At 38.7% G+C, this 22,739-nt stretch overlaps 1 non-coding gene and 1 pseudogene across 1 annotated transcript; one reads left to right on the forward strand and one right to left on the reverse strand.

Moving 5' to 3' along the window:
- The first annotated feature begins 208 nt into the window (after positions 1–208).
- LOC113907132 lies at positions 209–318 on the forward strand. The gene has a single exon (XR_003515116.1). It is a non-coding gene; the product is annotated as a U6 spliceosomal RNA (small nuclear RNA).
- A 19,719-nt stretch (positions 319–20,037) lies between these two features.
- Positions 20,038–20,737, reverse strand: LOC113907037 (annotated as a pseudogene).
- Positions 20,738–22,739: the final 2,002 nt, after the last annotated feature.

Here is a 22,739-nt window from a genome sequence, read left to right on the forward strand (position 1 = left end):
TAGACTGCTCCAATCAAAAGACATAGAGTGGCAGATTGCAAAGAAAAACAAGGGTCTACAATAGGTTGCCTCTAAGAGACCCACTTTAGGGCAAAGGAAACACATAGATTGAAAGAGAGGGGATGGGAAAAGATATTTCATGCAAATGGAAATGACAAAAAAGCAGAGGTCACAATATTCAGACAAAATTAACTTGAAAACAAAATGGGTGCTTGCTTCAGCATCACATATACTAAAATTGGAATGAATTCGAAAATTAGCATGGCCTCTGCACAAGATGACAATGAATTATGAGTTTCTGAAGAGCTCTGTGTTTTTGGTTCAAGAGGACCTATACCTATACCTATAGCTGATTCATGTTGATGTATTGCAGAAGTTCAGTTCAGTTCAGTCGCTCAGTTGTGTCCAACTCTTTGTGACCCCATGAATTGCAGCACGCCAGGTCTCCCTGTCCATCACCAACTCCCGGAGTTCACCCAAACTCTTGTCCATCAAATCGGTGATGTCATCCAGCCATCTCATCCTCTGTCATCCCCTTCTCCTCCTGCCCTCAATCCCTCCCAGCATCAAAGTCTTTTCCAATGAGTCAACTCTTCTCATGAGGTGGCCAAAGTACTAGAGTTTCAGCTTTAGCATCATTACTTCCAGAGAAATCCCAGGGCTGGTCTTCAGAATGGACTGGTTGGATCTCCTTGCAGTCCAAGGGACTCTCAAGAGTCTTCTGCAACACCACAGCTCAAAAGCATCAATTCTTCGGTGCCCAACTTTCTTCACAGTCCAACTCTCACATCCATACATGACCATTGGATAAACCATAGCCTTGACTAGACAGACTTTGTTGGCAAAATAACATCTCTGCTTTTGAATATGCTATCTAAGTTGGTCATAACTTTCCTTCCAAGGAGTAAGCATCTTTTAACTTCATGGCTGCAATCACCATCTGCAGTGATTTTGGAGCCCCTAAAAGTAAAGTCTGACACTGTTTTCCCTGTTTCCCCATCTATTTTCCATGAAGTGATGGGACCAGATGCCATGATCTTCGTTTTCTGAATGTTGAGCTTTAAGCCAACTTTTTCACTCTCCTCTTTCACTTCAAGAGGCTTTTTAGTTCCTCTTCACTTTCTGCCATAAGGGTGGTGTCATCTGCATATCTGAGGTTATTGATATTTCTCCTGGCAATCTTGATTCCAGCTTGAGCTTCTTCCAGCCCAGCGTTTCTCTCTGCATATAAGTTAAATAAGCAGGGTGACAATATACAGCCTTGACGTACTCCTTTTCCTATTTGGAACCAGTCTGTTGTTCTATGTCCAGTTCTAACTGTTGCTTCCTGACCTGCATATAGGTTTCTCAAGAGGCAGGTCAGGTGGAAACCAACTCAATATTCTAAACCAATTATCCTTCAATTATTGATATTTGGCAAAACTAATACAATTATGTAAAGTTTAAAAATAAAATAAAATTAGAGAGAAAAAAAAAAACTAAAAAAAAGTTGAAAAAAAAAATAAATAAATAAATAAATAAATAAATAAATAAAACCAAAGTGAGATATCAGATCCCACATGTCACACAGAAACCAAGGCTGTGGGTGAAACTCCTGGGCCTGTGTGCCACAACTACTGAAGCCCACACAGTCTGGAGCCCATGTGACACAACTACTGAGCCTGCATGCCACAGCTAGACACTCTAAGTGTGAAAACAAATGATTCCTGCATGACATAATGAAGATTGCACATGGTGTAACTAAGACCTGAGGCCGGTGAATAATTAATTTTAAAAAGGCATAAAGAAAGGTACTATATAATGATAAAAGATCAATACAAAAGGAGGATTTTACACTTGCCAGCAAGAATGAAAACTGACATTTTCCTGCCCTTGTGGCCACTGCTGAGTTGTCAACATATATGCAACTATTATAGGAGCACCCAAATACATAAACAACACTAACAGACAGAAAGGGAGAATTGACAAAAATACAATTATAGTAGGAGACTTTAACATACCACTCACATCAATGGACAAATTTTTGAGGCAGAAAATAAATAAGGCAACAGAGATCATAAATGATACTATAAAACAGACAGTTGGTATTGGCAGCACTTTACATTAAAATAACAGAACACACATACTTTTCAGGTGTACGTGGAATGTTTACTAGTATTAACCACATTCTAGGGTACAAAACAAATCTCAAAAATTTTGTTGTTCAGTTGCTAAATCCTGTCCAACTCTTTGGAACCCCGTGGACTGCAATGTGCCAGGCTTCCTTGTCCATCACTATCTCCCTGAGATTGCTCAAACACATGTCCATTGATTTGGTGATGCCATCCAACTATCTCATTCTCTGTTGACCCCTTCTCCTCCTGCCCACAATCTTTCCCAGCATCAGATTCTTTTCCAATGAGTTGGCTTGTCTCATCATGTGCCCAAAGTACTGGGGCTTCAGTTTCAGCATCAGTCCTTCCAATGAATATTCAGGGTTGATTTCTTTTAGGATTGACTGATTTGGTCTCCTTGCTGTCCAAGGGACTATCAAGAGTCTTCTCCAGCATCACAGTTTGAAAGCATCAATTCTTCAGCACTCAGCCTTCTTTATGTTTTCACTTTTTCCTCTTCTATTTGCTATGAAGTGATGGGGCCAGATGCCATGATCTTTGTTCTTTGATTGTTGAGTTTTGAGCCAGCTTTTCCACTCTCCTCTTTCACTTTCATCAAGAAGCTCAAGAAGTTCCTCAAGAAGTTCCTCTTCACTTGCTGCCATTAGGGTGGTATCATCTGCATTTCTGAGGTTGCTGATATTTCTCCCAGCAATCTTGATTCCAGCTTGTGATCCATCCAGCCCAGCATTTCACATGATGTGTTCTGCATAGAATTTAATAGGGTGACAATATGCAACCTTGATGTATTCCTTTCCCAATTTTGAACCAGTCCATTTTTCCATGTCTGATTCTAACTGCTGCTTCTTGACCTGCATACAGGTTTTTCAGGAGGCAGGTAAGGTGGTCTGGTATTCTCATCTCTTTAAGAATTTCACAGTTCCAGAGTGTGGAAAGCCTTTAATGTAGCCTTTGATGTAGTCAATGGAGTAGATGTGGTCAGTGTAGTAGATGTTTTTCTGGAATTCCCTTGCTTTCTGTATGATCCAGTAAATGTTGGCAACTTGATCTCTGGTTCTTCTGCCTTTTCTAAATGTTCACATACTGTTGAAGCTAAGTTTGAAGGATTTTGAAAATGACCTTGCTGGCATGTGAAATGAGAGCAATTGTATAGTAGTTTGAACAGTCTTTTTGCCCTTCTTTGGGATTGGAATGAAAACTGACATTTTCCTGCCCTTGTGGCCACTGCTGAGTTTTCCAAATTTGCTGGCATGTTGAGTGCAGTACTTTAACAGCAGCATCTTTTAGGCTTCAAAATGGCTCAGGTGGAATTCCAGCAACTCCACTAGCTTTGTTCATAGTAATGCTTCTTAAGGCCCATTTGACTTCACACTCCAGGATGTCTGGCTCTAGGTAAGTGACCACACCACTGTGGTTAACTGCATCATTAAGATCTTTTTAATACAGTTCTTCTGTGTATTCTTGCCAACTATTCTTAATCTCTTCTGCTTTTGTTAGGTTTTTGCCATTTCTGCCTTTTATTGTGCCCATTTTGCATGAAATGTTCCCTTGGTATTTCCAATTTTATTGAAAAGATACCTAGTCTTTCCCATTCTATTTTTTTCCCTCTATTTCTTTGCTTTGTTCACTTAGGAAGTCTTTATTATGTCTCCTTGCTTTTCTCTGGAACTCTGCATTCAGTTGGGTATATCTTTCCATTTCTCCTTTGCTTTTCACTTCTCTTCTCAGCTATTTATAAGGCCTCTTCAATCATTTTGCCTTCTTACATTTCTTTTTCTTTGTGATGCTTTTGTCACTACCTCCTGTACAATGTTACGAACCTCTGTCCATAGGTCTTCAGGCACTCTATCTATCAGATCTAAACCCTTGAATCTATTTTTCACTTCCACTGTATCATCATAAGGGATTTGATTTAGGTCATACCTGAATGTCGTAGTGGTTTTTTCTTACTTTCTTCAATTTTAGTCTGAATTTTGCAATAAGGAGGTAGTGCAATAAGTGCAATCTCATCTTGCAATAAGATATGAGCCACAGTCAATTCCAGGTCTTGTTTTTGCTGACTGTATGGAGCTTCTCTCTCTTTGGCTTCAAAGAATGTAATCAATATAATTTCAGTATTCAAAAAATTCAAGAGTTTGGAATTATTTTAAGCATTTGCTCTGAGCACAATGGCATGAAACTTAAAATCAACTACAAAAAAAGAAATAAGGGTGGGGAAGAAATTACATGGCTGTTATTTCATTTTAATAATGCAACTAAAAAACTAATGGGACAGCAAAGAAAATCAATAATGAGATTTAAAAATTCCCTAAGACAAATGACAATGAAAGCACAACCATACAAAACCTATGGGGTACAACAAAGCAGTTATTAGAGGGACGTTCATAGCAATACAAGCTGTCTTCCAAAACAAGAACAATTTCAAACAAACAACCAAAACAACCACCTGAAAATACTAGAAAAAGAGTTAAAACCTAAAGTTAGCAAAAGGATGTAAATAATAAAGATCAGAGTGGAGATAAGTAAAATAGGTTTTAAAAAATAGAAAAAATCAATAAAATCAAGAACTGGTTCTTTGAATGAGTAGACAAAATTGATAATCCCATCAATGGAATCACCAATGAGAAAAGAGAGAGAATCCAAATAAATAAAATAAGACGTGAAAAATATCAACCAGTACTGCAGAAAAGCAAACAAACAAAAAAACATGAGAATATTATGAACAGTTATATGCTAACAAATTCAACTACCTAGAAGAAATGGACAATGGAAACGTACACTTATCCAAGTTGAGTCAAGACGTAGATAATTTGAACAGACTGATCACTAGAAATGAACTAAAACCTGTAATTTTAAAAACTCTGTATAAACAAAAGTCCAGGACCAGATGACTTTACAGATGAATTATTGGAGACATACAGAAAAGAACTTGTACTAATCATTCTCTAACTCTTCCAAAAGATTGAAGAGAAGGTAACACTTTCAAAGACATTCTATGAAGCCATCATCATTTTGACACCAAAACCAAAGATCTGATCGAAAAAAGAAAATTATAGGCCAATATCTTGATTAATATAAATGCAAAAATTCTCACTAAAATATTAGCAAAATGAATCCAACAACACATAAAAAAGATCATACAGCATGATTAAGTGGGATTCATCCCAAGTTCACAAGGATGGTTCAACATGCATAAATCAATCTATGTGATAAGCCACATCAACAAAAGAAGACAAAAACCACATGATCATCTCAATAAATGCAGAAAAAGCACTTGAAGAAGTTAAACATCCATTCATGGTAAAGTCTCTTAAAGTGCATATAGGGAGAATATGTCTCAACACAATACAATCTATTTATAACACAAACACTTGGAAGATAAACAATATGTTACTAATTAATCAATGGATCAGTGAAGAAATCAAAGAGAAAATAAAAAATACCTAGAGACAAATGACAACAAAATACAGCAATCCAAAACCTATTGGATAAGGAGAAGCAGTTCTAAGAGGAAATTTTATAGCAATACAACACTACTTCAAGAAACAATAAAAATCTCAAACAACCTATCCTTACACCTAAAGCAACTAAAGACAAAAGAACAAATAAAACACAAAATAGTAGCAGGAGAGAAATCATAAAGATCAGAGCAGAAATAAATGGGATGAAAATACCAGACCACCTTATCTGCCTCCTGAGAAACCTGTGTGCAGGTCAAGAAAAAACAGTTAGAACCAGACATGGAACAACAGATGGGTTCAAAATTGGGAAAGTAGTACATTAAAGCTGTACATTGTCACCCTGATTATTTAACTTATATGCAGAGTATATCATGTGAAATGGCAGGCTGGATGAAGCACAAGCTGGGATCAAGATTGCCAGGAGAAATATCAATAACCTCAGATATGCAGATGACACCACCCTTATGGCAGAAAGTGAAGAGGAACTAGAAAGCCTCTTGATCAAAGTGAAAGAGGAGAGTGAAAAAGCTGACTTAAAACTCAATATTCAAAAAGCTAAGATCATGGCATCTGGTCTCATCACTTCATAGAAATTGATGGAATATAATGGAAACAGTGACAGACTTTATTTTCTTGGGCTCCAAAATCACTGCAGATGGTGACTGCGGCCATGAAATTAAAAGATGCTTGCTCCTTCAAAGAAAAGCTATGGCAAACCTGGACAGCATATTAAAAGCAGAGATATCACTTTGCTGGCAAAGGTCTGTATAGTCAAAGCTATGGTTTTTTCGATGGTCATGTATGGATGTGAGAGTTGGACCATAAAGAAGGCTGAGCACTGAAGAATTGATGCTTTTGAACTGTGGTGTTGGGAAAGACTCTTGAGAGTCACTTGGACTGCAAGGAGATCAAATCAATTAATCCTAAAGGAAATCAAACCTGAATATTCACTAGGACTGATGCTGAAGCTGAAACTCCAATACTCTGGCCACCTGATATGAAGAGCCAGTTCACTGGAAAAGATGCTGATGCAGGTTAGAAGGTAGGAGGAGAAGGAGATGACAGAGGATGAGATGGTTGGATGGCATTACCAGCTCAATGAACATGAGTTTGAGCAAGCTCTGTGAGATGGTAAAGGACAGAGAAGCTTGACATGCTGCAGTCCATGGGGTCCCAAAGAGTTGGACATGACTGAGCAACTGAACAACAGCAAGAAGAAGAAATGGCAAAGTCTTAGAAAGATACATCCTTCCAAGGCTGAACCAGGAAGAAATAGAAAACATGAAAAAACTAATCACAAGTACTGAAATTGAAACTGTGATTAAAATTCTTCCAACAAAAAGGGACAGGTGGCTTCATAGCTGAATTCTATCAAACATTTAGAGAAGAGTTAACACCTAGCCTACTGAAACTCTTCCAAAAATTTGCAGAGGAAAGAATACTCTCAAGCTTCTTCTACAAGGCCACCATCATGAGATACCAAAATTAGACAAAGATATCACACAAAACAAGAGAACATTACAGACCAGTATCACTTGTGGGCATAGATGTAAAAATCCTCACAAAAATACTAACAGACAGACTCCAATAACACATTAAAAAAAGCACATACCCTGATCAAGTGAAATTTATCCCAGGGATGCAAAAATTCTTCAATATATGCAAATCAATCAGTGTGATACACTACATTAACAAATTGAAGAATAAAAATCATATGATCATCTCAATAGATGCAAAAAAAGCTTTTAACAAAGCTCAACAGTTATTTATGATAAATTTAAAAGAAAACAAAAACGTTCAGAAAGTGGGCTTAGAAGAAACCTGAAAGTGTTAGTCACTTAGTCATGCCTGACTCTTTGCAACCCCAAGGACTCTAGCCCACTAGGCTCCTCTGTCCATGGAATTCTTCAGGCAAGAATGACCTAGGGATAGAACCTGGGTCTCCTGCCTTGCAGGCAGATTCTTTACCATTTGAGCCATGAGGACACCTACCTCAACATAATAAAGGCCATATACAACAAACCTACAGCTAACATCATACTCAATGGTGAAAAGCTGAAAGCATTTCCTCTAAGACCAAGAATGAGACAAAAATGTCCATTCTTGCCAATTTTATGCAACATAATTTTGGAATTCCTAGCCACATATATCAGAGAAGGAAAAGAAGTTAAAGAAAAAAATTCAAGTTGGAAACAAACAAGTAAAACACTCACTATTTACAGATGACATGGTACTGTACATAGAAAATCCTAAAGATGCTATCAGAAAACTTCTGCAGCTCATCAATGGTTTTGGTAAAGTTGCAGGATATAAAATTAATATACAGAAATCTCTTGTATTTATATACACTAACAATGAAAGGGCAGAAAGAGAGATTAAGGAAACAATCTCATTTAACATTGCAACAACAACAACAAAAAATATCTAGAAATAAACCTACCTAAGCAGGCAAAAAGCCTATAGTCAGAAAACTATAAGACTCTGATGAAAGAAATCAAAGATGACACAAACAGAAGAAGCAATATATATCACATACCTGGATGAGAAGAATCAATATTGTGAAAATGACTATACTATCCAAAGCAATCTAAAAATTCAATGCAATCCCTATCAAAATACCAATGACATTTTTCAAAGAATCAGAATAAAAATGTTTGCAATTTGTATGGAAGCAAAAGGCTTCGAATAGCCAAAGCAGTCTTGAGAAAGAACAGAGCTGGAAGAAGCAGGATCCCTGACTTCAAACTCTTCTACAAAGCCACAGTAATCAAACCAACATGCCACTGGCACAAATACAGAAATAAATATCAATGGAACAGGATGGAAAACCCAGAGAAAAACCCATGCACATATGGTGACTTAATCTTTGACAGAGGCAAGACTATACAATGGAGAAATGACAGTCTTTTCAATAAGTGGTGCTGGGGAAACTGGACACATGAAAAAATAAAACTAGGACACTCCAACACCGTATACAAAATAATCTCAAAGTGGATTAATGACCTAAATGTAAGGCCAGATACTATAAAACTCTTAGACAAAAATATAGGTAGAACACTCTGTGATGTAAATCATAGCAAGATCTTTTTCAATCCACTGCTTTAGAGTAATGAAAATAAAAATAAACAAATAAGACCTAAGTGAAAGTAAAGTTGCTCAGTCGTGTCTGACTCTTTGCGACCCCATGGACTGTAGCCTACCAGGTTCCATCATCCATGGGATTTTCCAGGCAAGAATACTGAAGTGGATTGCCATTTCCTTCTCCAGGAGATCTTCCTGACCCAGGGATTGAACCCAGGTCTCCCTCATTGTAGGCAGGTGCTTTACCATCTGAGCCACCAGGGAAGTCCCTAAATAGGACCTAATTAAATGTAAAACTTTGTACACAGCAAAGGAGACCATAAACAAAAGGAAAAGACAACCCTAAGAATGGGATAAAACATTTGCAAATGAAGCAACTGACAAGGGATTAATCTCCAAAATATACAAAAATAACATGCAGCTCAACTAAAAAAAAAAAACAAAAACAAAAAACAAAGCAATTAGTGGAAATCCTAAATAGACATTTCAACAAAGAAGACATATGGGTGACCAACAAACACATGAAAAGGTGCTCAACATCACTAATTATAAAAGAAATGCAAAGCAAAACTACAATGAAGTATCACTTCACACTGGTTAGAATGGGTATCATCAAAAAATCCACAAATGATAAATGCTGGAGAGTGTGGAGAAAAGGGAACACTTCTACATTGTTGGTGGGACTGTAACTTGGTACAGCCACTATGGAGAACAGTATGGAACTGCCTTAAAAAGAAATTATAACTAGAGCTACCATATGACCCAGCGAATCCACTCATAGGCATATATTCAGAAAAAACAATCATTCAAAAGGATGCATGCACCTGATGTTCCTGTGGCACCATTTAAAAATAGCCAAGAAAAGGAGGTGGCCTAAATGTCCATCAATGGAGAAATGGATAAAGAAGATGTAGTACACATATACAACGAAATATTATTCAGCTATGAAAGGAAATAAATTGAGCCAGTTGTAGTGATGTCAATGGACCTAGAGACTGTCATACAGAGTAAAGTTAAGTCAGAAAGAGAAAAACAAATATTGTTTAATATCGCTTACATGTGAAATCTAGAAAAATGGTACAGTTCAATTCAGTCACTCAGTCGTGTCCAACTCTGCGACCCCATGGACTGCGGTACACCAGGCTGCCCTGTCCATCACCAGCTCCCAGGGTTTACTCAATCTTATGTCCATCGAGTCGGCGATGCCATCTAGCCATCTCATCCTTTGCTGTCCCCTTCTCCCACCTTCAATCTTTCCCAGCATCAGGGTCTTTTCCAATGAGTCAGTCCTTCCCATCAGGTGGACAAAGTACTGGAGTTTTAGCTTCAGCATCAGTCCCTCCATTGAATATTCAGGACTGATATCTCTTAGGATGGACTGGCTGGATCTCTTCACAGTCCAAGGGACTCTCAAGAGTCCTCTCCATCACCACAGTTCAAAAGCATCAATTCTTCTGCACTCAGCTTTCTTTATAGTCCAACTCTCACATCCACACGTGACTACTGGGAAAACCATAGTTTGGACTAGACTGACTTTTGTTGGCAAAGTAATGTCTCTGCTTTTTAATATGCTATCTAGCTTTTCTTCCAAGGAGCAAGTGTCTTTTAATTTTATGGCTGCGGTCACCATCTGCAGTGATTTGGGGGCCCCCCAAAATAAAGTCTGCCACTGTTTCCACTGTTTCCCCATCTATTTGCCATGAACTGATGGGACCAGATACCATGATCATAGTTTTCTGAATGTTGAGCTTTAAGCCAACTTTTCACTCTCCTCTTTCACTTTCATCAAGATGCTCTTTAGTTCTTCACTTTCTGCCATAAGGGTGGTGTCTTCTGCATATCTGAGGTTATTGGAATTTCTCCCCACAGTCTTGATTCTAGCTTGTGCTTCATCCACTCCAGCATTTCTCATGATATACTCTGCATATAAGTTAAATAAGCAGGGTGACAATATACAGCCTTAATGTACTCCTTTCCCTATTTGGAACCAATCTGTTGTTCCATGTCCAGTTCTAACTATTGCTTCCTGACCTGCATACGTATTTCTCAAGAAGCAGGTCAGGTGGCCTGGTATTCCCATCTCTTTTAGAATTTTCCACAGTTTGTTGTGATCCACACAGTCAAAGGCTTTATTGTAGTCAATAAACCAGAAGTAGATGTTTTTCTGGAATTCTCTTGCTTTTTCAGTGATCCAATGTATGTTAGCAATTTGATCTCTGTTTTCTCTGCCTTTTCTAAATCCAGCTTGAACATCTGCAAGTTCTCAATTCACATACTGTTGAAGCCTTGCTTGGAGAATTTTGAGCATTACTTTACTAGTGTGTGTGGCAACTGTGTAGTAGTTTGAGCAGTCTTTGGGTTTTCAATGAAAACTGACCTTTTCCAGGCCTGTGGCCACTTCTGAGTTTTCCAAATTTGCTGGCATATTGAATGAAACACTTTCACAGCATCATCTTCTAGGATTTGAAATAGCTCAACTGGGATTCCATCACCTTCCCTAGCTTTGTTCGTAATGATGTTTCCTAAGGCCCACTTGATTTCACATTCTAGGATGTCTGACTCTAGGTGAGTGATCACACCTTTGTGATTATCCTGGTGGTGAAGATCTTTTTTGTGTAGTTCTGTGTATTCTTGCCACCTCTTCTTAATATTGTCTGCTTCTGTTAGGTCTATACCATTTCTGTCCTTTATTGTGCCCATCTTGGCATGAAATGTTCCCTTGGCATCTCTAATTTTCTTGAAGAGATATCTAGTTTTTCCCATTCTATTGTTTTCCTCTATTTTTTTTTTTTTTTTTGCATTGATCACTGAGGAAGGCATTCTTATCTCTCTATTGCTATTCTTTGGAACTCTGCATTCAAATGGGAATATCTTTCCTTTTCTACTTTGCCTTTTGCTTCTATTCTTTTCACAGCCATTTGTAAGGCCTCCTCAGACAACCATTTTGCCTTTTTGAATTTCTTTTTCTTGGAGGTGGTCTTGATCCCTGCCTCCTGTACAATGTCACGACCCTCCATCCATAGTTCTTCAGGCACTCTAACAGATCTGATCCCTTGAATCTATTTGTCATTTCCAATGTATAATCATAAGGGGTTTGATTTAGGTCATACCTGAATGGTCTAGAGGTTTTCCCTACTTTCTTCAACTTAAGTCTGAATTTGGCAATAAGGAGTTCATGATCTGAGCCACAGTCAGCTCCTGATCTTGTTTTTGCTGACTGTATAGAGCTTCTCCATCTTTGGCTGCAAATAATATAATTAATCTGATTTCAGTATTGACCACCTGGTGATGTCTGTGTGTAGTCTTCTCTTGTGTTGTTGGATGAGGGTATTTGCTATGACCAATGCGTTCTCTTGGCAAAACTCTATTAGACTTTGCCCTGCTTTATTCTGTACTCCAAGGCCAAATTTGCCTGTTACTCCAGGTGTTTCTTGACTTCTTACTGTTGCATTCTAGTCCACTAGGATAAAAAGGACATCTTTTTTGGGTGTTAGTTCTAGAAGGTCTTGTATGTTGTCTTAGAACCAACCATTCACCATCAGCTTCTTCAGCATTACTGGTCAAGGCATAGACTTGAATTACTGTGATATTGAATGGTTTGCCTTGGAAATGAACAGGGATCATTCTGTCATTTTTGAGATTGCATCCAAGTACTGCATTTTGGACTCTTTTGTTGACTACTCCATTTCTTCTGAGGGATTCTTACCCACCATAGTAGATATAATGGTCATCTGAGTTAAATTCACACATTCTAGTTCATTTAGTTCACTGATTCCTAAAATTTCAATGTTCACTCTTGCTATCTCCTGTTTGACCATTTCCAATTTGCCTTGATTCGTGGACCTAACATTCCAGGTTGCTGTGCAATATAACTTTTTATGGCATTGGACTTTACTTCCATCACCAGTCACATCCACAACTGGGTGTTGCTTTTGCTTTGGCTCTGTCTCTTCATTCGTTCTGGAGTTATTTCTCCACTGATCTCCAGAAGCATATTGGGCACTTACCGACCTGGGGAGTTCATTTTTCAGTGTCCTATCTTTTTGCTTTTTCATACTGTTCATGGGGTTCTCAAGCCAGGAATCCTGAAGTGGTTTGCCATTCCCTTCTCCAGTGGACCACGTTTTGCAGAACTCTCCACCATGACCCTTCCATAGTCCATGTGATTAGATTGGTTAGTTTTCTGTGACTGTGGTTTTCAGTCTATCTGACCTCTGATGGAGAAGAATAAAAGGCTTATGGAAATCACTGATGAATATAGATGCAAAAATCCTTAACAAAATTCTAGCAAACATAATCCAACAACATATTAAAAAGATCATACATAATGACTAAGTGGGCTTTATTCCAGGGATGCAAGGATTCTTTAATATCCACAAATCAATCAATGTGATACATCACATTAACAAATTGAAAGATAAAAACCATATAATTATCTCAATAGATGCAGAGAAAGCCTTTGACAAAATTCAACATCTATTTATGATAAAAACCCTCCATAAAGCCAGCATAGAAGGAACATACCTCAACATAATAAAAGCCATATATGATAAACCCACAGCAAACATTATCTTCAATGGTGAAAAATTGAAAGCATTTCCCCTCAAGTCAGAAACAAAACAAGGGTGCCCACTCTCACCACTACTATTCAACATAGTTTTGGAAGTTTTAGCCTCAGCAATTGGAGAAGAAAAAGAAATAAAAGGAATCCAGATTAGAAAAGAAGAAGTAAAACTCTCACTGTTTGCAGATAACATGATCCTCTACAAAGAAAACCCTAAAGACTCCGCCAGAAAATTACTAGAGATAATCAACACCAAAATCAGATGGATTATATTCTTTGAAGCCAAAGATGGAGAAGCTCTATACAGTCAGCAAAAACAAGACCGGGAGCTGACTGTGGCTCAGATCATGAACTCCTCATTGCCAAATTCAGACTTAAATTGAATAAAGTGGGGAAAACCACTTGACCATTCAGGTATGACCTAAATCAAATCCTTTATGATTATACAGTGGAAGTGAGAAACAGACTTAAGGGACTAGATCTGAAAGACAGAATGCCTGATGAACTATGGACTGTAGTTCATGACATTGTACAGGAGACAGGGATCAGGACCATTCCCATGGAAAAGAAATGCAAAAAAGCAAAATGGCTGTCTGGGGAGGCCTTACAAATAGCCGTGAAAGGAAGAGAAGTGAAAAGCAAATAAGAAAAGGAAAGATATACACATCTGAATTCAGAGTTCCTAAGAATAGCAAGGAAAGATAAGAAAGGCTTCCTCAGCGATCAATGCAAAGAAATAGGGGGAAACAACAGAATGGGAAAAACTAGAGATCTCTTCAAGAAAATTAGAGATACCAAGGTAACATTTCATGCAAAGATGGGCTTGATAAAGGACAGAAATGGTATGGACCTAACAGAAGCAGAAGATACTAAGAAGAGGTGGCAACAATACACAGAAGAACTGTACAAAAACGATCTTCACGACCCAGATAATCACGATGGTGTGATCACTCACCTAGAGCCAGACATCCTGGAATGTGAAATCAAGTGGACCTTAGAAAGCATCACTACAAACAAAGCTGGTTGAGGTGATGGAATTGCAGTTGAGTTATTTCAAATCCTGAAAGATGATGCTGTGAAAGTGCTGCACTCAATACGCCAGCAAATTTGGAAAACTCAGCAGTGGCCACAGGACTGGAAAAGGTCAGTTTTTATTCCAATCCCAAAGAAAGGCAATGCCAAAGAATACTCAAACTATTGCACAGTTGCACTCATCTCACATGCTAGTAAAGTAATGCTCAAAATTCTCCAAGCCAGGCTTCAGCAATACATACACTGTGAACTTCCAGATGTTCAAGCTGGTTTTAGAAAAGGCAGAGGAACCAGAGATCAAATTGCCAACATCCCCTGGATCATGGAAAAAGCAAGAGAGTTCCAGAAAAACATCTATTTCTGCTTTATTGACTATGCCAAAGCCTTTGACTGTGTGGATCACAATAAACTGTGGAAAATTCTGAAAGATGGGAATACCAGACCACATGACCTGCCTCTTGAGAAACCTATATGCAGGTCAGGAAGCAACAGTTAGAACTGGACATGGAACAACAGATGTTCCAAATAGGAAAAGGAGTACGTCAAGGCTGTATATTGTCACCCTGCTTATTTAACTTATATGCAGAGTACATCATGAGAAACGCTGGGCTTGAAGAAGCACAAGCTGGAATCAAGATTGCCGGGAGAAATATCAATAATCTCCCATGTCTCCTGCATTGTACGCAGATTCTTTCCCACTGAGCCATTCTTTTTTATATTACTTTTCCATTAAGGTTTATCTCAGGACATTGATATAATTCCTTGTGCTATACAGTAGGACTTTGTTGTCTATCTATTCTATATGTAATAGTTTACATATACTAACCCCAAACTCCCAGTCCAATCCTCTCCCATCCCTCTCCCTTGGAAACCACAGATCTGTTCTCTCTTTCTGTGATTTTGTTTCTGCTTTGTATACAGGTTCGTATTTTAGATTCCACATGCAAGTTATATCATATGGTATTTGTTTTTCCCTTTCTGACTTACTTACTTTACTTAGTATGATAATCTCTACTTGCACCCATGTTAATGCAAAAGGCATTACTCCATCCTTTCCTATGGCTAGTATTATTCCCTCATTTATATCTTCCTTATCCATTCATCTGTCAATGGACATTTAGGTTGTCTCCATGTCTTGGCTATTGTGAATAGAGCTGTTATGAACATAGGGGTATGTGTATCTCTTTAAATTATAGTTTCATTCAGATATATATCCAGGAGTGGGATTGCAGATCATATGGTAAATCTATTTTTAGTTTTCTGAGAAACCTCCATACTGTTTTCCATAGTGGCTGCACCAACTTACATTCCCACCAACAGTGTAGGAGTGTTCCATTTCTCTACATCTTCTCTAACATTTGTTACTTTCAGACTTTTTAATCATGCTGCTTGGAGTGGTATAAGGTGGTACCTCATTGTAGTTTTGATTTGCATTTCTCTAATCTTTAGCAATGTTGAGCATCTTTTCATGTGTTTATTGGCCATCTGTATATCTTCTGCCCATTTTTCAACTGGATTGCTTGTTTTTCTGTTGTTCAGTTGCATGAGCTTTGTATATTTGGAAATTAAGTCCTTGTTAATCACATTGTTTGCAAATATTTTCTCCCATTCCATAGACTGTCTTTTTGTTTTGTTTATGGGTTCCTTTGCTATGAAAAAGCTTGTAAGTTTGATTAAGTGCTTTTTGTTTATTTTTGGTTTTAGTTCTATTACCTTGGGAGACTAGCCTAAAAAAACTTAATTTCCATATGGAACAATCTTATGGACTCTGTGGGAGAGGGAGAGGGTGGGAAGATTTGGGAGAATGGCATTGAAACATGTAAAATATCATGTATGAAACGAGACGCCAGTCCAGGTTCAATGCACGATACTGGATGCTTGGGGCTAGTGCACGGGGACGACCCAGAGGGATGGTATGGGGAGGGAGGAGGGAGGAGGGTTCAGGATGGGGAGCACATGTATACCTGTGATGGATTCATTTTGATATTTGGCAAAACTAATACAATTATGTAAAGTTTAAAAATAAAATAAAATTAAAAAAACTTAATTTCCTATGTTAAACATAATTAACATAATTGCCTATGTTCTCTCCTAGGAATCTTATGGTGTCTTGTCTTGTTTTCTTTTTTTTTAATCTCATGACTTTTTTTTTCTTCTCTCTTTTTTTAAAATTTTGTTTTATTTTTTAACTTTACAATATTGTATTGGTTTTGCCATATATCAAAATGAATCCGCCAAAGGTATACATGTGTCCCCCATCCTGAACCCTCCTCCCTCTTCCCTCCCCATACCATCCCTCTGGGTTGTCCCAGTGCACCAGCCCCAAGCATCCAGTATCGTGAATCGAACCTGGACTGATGACTCATTTCATATATGATATTATACATGTTTTAATGCCATTCTCCCAAATCATCCCACCCTCTCCCTCTCCCACTTATGTTTAAGTCTTTAAGCCATTGTTAGTTTATTTTTGTGCATGGTGTGAGGATGTGTTCTAACTACATTGATTTACATGCAGTTGTGCAACTTTCCCAGCCCAACTTGCTGAAAAGACTGTCTTTCCCCCATTGAATATTCTTGCCTCCTTTGTCAAATATTAATTATCCATGTGTGTGGGTTTTTTCCTGGGCTCTCTATTATGTTCCATTAATCTTTATGGTTGATTTTGTGCCAATACCACACTGTTTTGATTATTGTAGCCTTGTGGTATTGTCTGAAATCTGGGTGAATTATTTCTCCTGGCTTGTTCTTTTTCCTGAGAATTGGTTTGGCAATTCTGGGGTTTTTTTATTTATTTATTTTTATGATTCCATACAAATTTTAGGATTATTTGTTCCAGTCTGTGAAAAATGTCATGGGTAATTCAATGGCTGCTGCTGCTGCTAAGTTGCTTCAGTCGTGTCTGACTCTGTGAGACCCTATGGATGGCAGCCCACCAGGCTCCCCCATCCCTGGGATTCTCCAGGCAAGAACACTGGAGTGGCTTGCCATTTCCTCCTCCAATGCATGAAAGTGAAAAGTGAAAGTGAAGTCCTCAGTCATGTCCGACTCTTCGCGACCCCATGAACTGCAGCCTACCAGGCTCCTCCGTCCATGGGATTTTCCAGGCAAGAGTACTGGAGTGGGTTGCCATTGCCTTCTCCGGAAAGAGATGCTGGCCCACGTTTCTTCTGCATATACCCTTGGTTGTAACCGCACCCCTCTCCTGTCCATTCAGGCTGTCTCTATGCAGTCAATCCCAGTTGTATCCCCATGTCTGACCTCCAAAGCCCCAGCTTTGGCACTCAGTCCCTGCCTGCCTTGGCAGACAAGTATCTCAGACTGGGGAGTGCATGGTGATGGTACTGAACATCTGGGCAAGTCTCTCTCTGTTTTGCCTTACACAAACCAGTTGTGCTGTCCTCCAAGTCTCTGAAGCTCCCCTTCCATCCTGGCTGGGGACTTCCCAGGGTATGGCAACGTTTTTCTTTCACAGCTCCCGCCCAAGAACACAGGTCCTATCCTGATTCCTTTCTCTCTCTCTCTCTCCTTTTTTCCTTTTGTCATACCTAGTTCCATGGAGATTTTCTTGCTCTTTCAGAAGTCTGAGGTCATCTACCAGTGTTCAGTAGATGTTTTATGAGAATTGTTCCACGCATAGATGTATTTTTGATGTATTTGTGGGAGGTAAGCTCCACGTCCTACACCTCTACCCATATTGATCCTCCTTCTGATTTATTTTCTAATATAGGCATTTAAGACTATAATTTTTCTTTAAAGTACCACTTTAATTGTATTTCACAAGTTTGACATGTAATGTTTTGTCTGTAACCCTTTCTAAATATTTTAAATTTCAATTAAAAATGTCTTTATTCCATGAGTTATTTAATGTTTTTATATCTGTCATTGATGTTATTTTCATACATATGATAATATAACGGAGAAGGCAATGGCACCCCACTCCAGTACTCTTGCCTGGAAAATCCCATGGACAGAGGAGCCTGGTAAGCTGCAGTCCATGGGGTCGCTAGGAGTCAGACACAACTGAGCGACTTGACTTTCACTTTTCACTTTCATGCATTGGAGAAGGAAATGGCAAGCCACTCCAGTGTTCTTGCCTGGAGAATCCCAGGAATGGGGGAGCCTGGTGGGCTGCAATCTCTGGGGTCACACAGAGTCAGACATGACTGAAGCAACTTAGCAGTAGCAGCATCATGATAATATAATAGATTTATAATAGATTTAATTTTCTTTATCACATTAAAGAATATTATTGTACTATCCTCTAATTTTCACTGTTGATGAAAAAAGGAGTCAGTCTAGGTATCATTTACTTAAAGGTTATATATTTTTTTCTTGCTGACTGCTTTTAATATATTTTCTATTTAATTTTTAAATAAAAATTTATTTTATCCATCTGTTTATGACATTATGACATAGTACACAAGAGGCAAAGTGTTTCACATCAGAGACTGCACTTCCAACTCCTTGGAATGTTCTTTTTTTTTTTTTTTTTTGATAAAAGGGAAGACTAGACAGGAAAGGCAGGAAATGCTTGGGCAACTAAAATAAAGCTGGGGCCAAGGGGAGCAATACTAACATCATCCTCACAGGGAATGGGCATAGGGGGCTGTTTGTAGCAAGCTGATTTTCTAGAACTGTTAGCTAGAAGCATAGGAACACCACTTCTGGATGCTCATGCTATCTCACGCTTAAGTCATCCCCAACACACAGGCATAGAGCACTTTCTGGCAGTCACTCTTGGTGTCTTGCTGGATGTAGTAGTACAGCAGCTTGTAATTGTGGGAGACCATGATTCTAATCAAGCCCTTATAATGAGGGTTTGCCCTTCATGGAGTCATATACAGCAAAATACAGGAATTTATTATGACTACTCGGGCCAGGTTTAGGAAAACATCTTCCCAGTCTCCTTTGACCTTTTTCTTTCTTTCTTTCTTTCTTTCTTTTTTTTTTTTTTTTTTTGAAGTTTGCTAGTATTATTTATTTTATTTATTATTATTATTTTTTTTTTTACTTTACAATATTGTACTGGTTTTGCCATACATCAACATGCATCTGCCACGGGTGTACACGTGTTCCCCAACTTGAACCCTCCTCCCACCTCCCTCCCCATACCATCCCTCTGGGTCATCCCAGTGCAGCAGCCCCAAGCTTCCTGTATCCTGCATCTAACCTGGGCTGGTGATTCGTTTCTTATATGATATTATACATGTTTTAATGTCATTCTCCCAAATCATCCCCTGCCACTTCCCACAGAGTCCAAAAGACTGTTCTATACCTCTGTGTCTCTTTTGCTGTCTCGCATACAGGGTTGTCATTACCATCTTTCTAAATTCCATATATATGCGTTAGTATACTGTATTGGTGTTTTTCTTTCTGGCTTACTTCACTCTGTATAATAGGCTCCAGTTTCATCACACCTCATTAGAACTGATTCAAATATATTCTTTTTAATGGCTGAGTAATACTCCATTGTGTATATGTACCACAGCTTGCTTTATGCTCTCTGCTGCTGCTGCTAAGATGCTTCAGTCGTGTCTGACTCTGTGCGACCCCAGAGACGGCAGCCCACCAGGCTCCCCCATCCCTGGGATTCTCCAGGCAAGAACACTGGAGTGGGTTGCCATTTCCTTCTCCAAAGCATGAAAGTGAAAAGTGAAAGTGAAGTTGCTCAGTCGTGTCCGACTCTTAGCGGCCCCATGGACTGCAGCCTAGCAGGCTCCTCCGTCCATGGGATTTTCCAGGCAAGAGTACTGGAGTGGGGTGCCGTTATGTTTATAAATCTCTAAGGGACATAACTCTTGTACCTTTCAAGTACTTTCTGGAGGTGACACACACTCCACTTGGTCACGATGTTTATCCATTAAGAACATCAGTTCTCTCCTCTTCTCTTTAGTACCATAGAGACTGCAGGTATCTTGGTCAGTTAGTACATAATGACAGAGCCTCATCCTCTCCTCTTCTACCCTTTACAGGGGCAACTGACTACTTGCAGAAGTCACCAGATGTTTCAGAAATAATGTCCTTCTCCAGATCAATTTTGTACATTCCCTTGTAGACTCTGTTAATTTTCTGTAGCTCCTGGTTGGTCCTTGAGCAAATAATCTCAGGGAGTCCTCATTGCACCCCAGCCCCTTCACGGAGGTTTTCAAATCAGAAGCATAATACTGAGCAAGTGTTTTCAATAGTTCTCTAATCACCATCTTTAGGTGGCTGGACAAGGCTGACTTCAGTGCTGATGCAAGTTTCTTTTTGGTCCTTCTATGGTAGGCAATATCCTGTCTCTTTTCATTGCCGCATTTGGTCAAAATGTGGATGATGGTAACCGCATCCATACCTTTGGTCTTGATGGCTGTTTCAATGTTCAAAGCATTCTACTCAGCATCAGAGTTGTTCTATGCTTTGACTGACCTGTCTGTACTTAAAGGTGTAGTGTGATTACCCTTCATGCTGGGCTTGCACAGAAATTCAGAAACAGGAGACATTTTGACAGAAGTTGGGTCAAGTACCAAGAGCTACATGGAGCCATTTTTTTAAATCTACACATTATGAAATTTTCAATATATGTTATAGGTGTATATACTTTTTATTTAAACTGCTTGTGATTATCTGGGCTTCCCAATTTTGTCAGTTGTTTGTTCTTTAGTTCTGAGAAACTTTCAGCTTTTAGCTCTTCAAATACTGCCCTTCTTTGTGTCATGTCTTTAGAATTCCAGTTCAGTCTTTCTCTCCTACTTTTTATCTCTTTGTCTCTCTGAACTGTGTTCTGAAGAGCTTCTTTAGATCTGTCTTCCAATATCGTAAATCTCACTTCAGCTTTTCCTAAGCTGGTGTTTAACCTGTCCATTTCATTTTTCAAACGTCTTTTTCAAACTTTTTTTTTAAATTGAGAAAATGTAACACAATTCAGAAAAGTGCAAAATATAAATGGAGAAGGAAATGAGAACCCACTCCAGTGTTCTTTCCTGGAGAATTCCATAGACAGAGGAGGCTGAAGGGCTACAGTTCATGGGGCCACAGAGTCAGACCCGACCAAGGGACCAACATTTTCACTTTCACAGCTTAACAATTAATTATGAAACAAATACTAAGTAATCACCCTAGAAATGGAACTTTACTGAAGTCCAGAATTTCTGTCTCTGTTCCTGATCCTCAACCACCACTTCCTCCACCAGAGATGATCATCACTCTGGCTTTAGTCTAACAATTTCTTTGCTTTTCTTTACAGTTTTACCACCTATATCCATTTTTGTTTGTCTGTTTTAATGTAATACTCTATATTTGGGTCTTACATCTTTTATTCAACATAATATTTGAAAATTAATCCATGTTTGTACCTGTGGGTCACTTACTTTCCATGCTTTGAGGCAGTACAGTTCATGAAAATATTACACCTTTTATTCTGTTTTTGATGGATATCTGGATTAGTCTTTTCCCCTTTTTATGGAGGCACTATTTTCAACAATGCGTATTGAAACACATGTGCATTAATTTCTCAAGGCTATGTACTAGGAGTAGAATTGTTGGGTCACAGATTATGTATATCTTTAATTTTACTAGATAATTCCAGGCTATTTTTCAGAATGTTTGTTCCACTGAATTTTTTAGTTCAGTTGTTTTACTTAATTTAAAAAAAATTTATTTGGCTCTTCAAATCTGCTTGATAATATATTCCTTTGCTGTTTTTGGATATTTTAATTTTCCTTAAGTTTATACACATTATATATGTTTTTTTCAGATCCAAAATAGAAGCCTTGTAGGCCTGATTCCAGAGAAGGCATTGGCACCCCACTCCAGTACTCTTGCCTGGAAAATCCCATGGACGGAGGAGCCTGCTAGGCTGCAGTCCATGGGGCCGCTAAGAGTCGGACACGACTGAGCAACTTCACTTTCACTTTTCACTTTCATGCTTTGGAGAAGGAAATGGCAACCCACTCCAGTGTTCTTGCCTGGAGAATCCCAGGGACGGGGGAGCCTGGTGGGCTGCCGTCTATGGGGTCGCACAGAGTTGGACACGACTGAAGTGACTTAGCAGTAGGCATGATTCTGCTCTCTCAGGGTTTCTCAGTGTTAACACTATTGACATCTTGAGCCAGGGAAGACTTTATTGTAGAAGATTGTCCTGCACATTAGAGAGTGTTTGACAGCAACTGGACTCTGCACACTAGATGCCAAGGGCGTACACATTCCCCTCCTAGCTGTGACAACCAACAATGTCTTTTGGAGGACAAAGTTACCCTAGGTTGTGAACCACTATATGCCGTCTACTTTTTCCCTTATGGGACCTCACTCATGGTATCTTGTTTCCTTGTGTTTTGTGATTTTTTGGGAAGCTCATGTTTCTTAAACCTGAATCTGTGGTAATTCTCTGATGCTTGGATTGAAATCGCTTTCCTCTGGAATGTTTTCTATTTGCTACTGCCAAGCACCTGAGGACATTGCTAGCTCAGGATCATACAAAAAATAAATGTTTGGCTTTAGATTTTT

Source organism: Bos indicus x Bos taurus, chromosome 16 (genome assembly GCF_003369695.1).
Source record: "Bos indicus x Bos taurus breed Angus x Brahman F1 hybrid chromosome 16, Bos_hybrid_MaternalHap_v2.0, whole genome shotgun sequence".
Taxonomy (NCBI): Eukaryota; Metazoa; Chordata; class Mammalia; order Artiodactyla; family Bovidae; genus Bos; species Bos indicus x Bos taurus.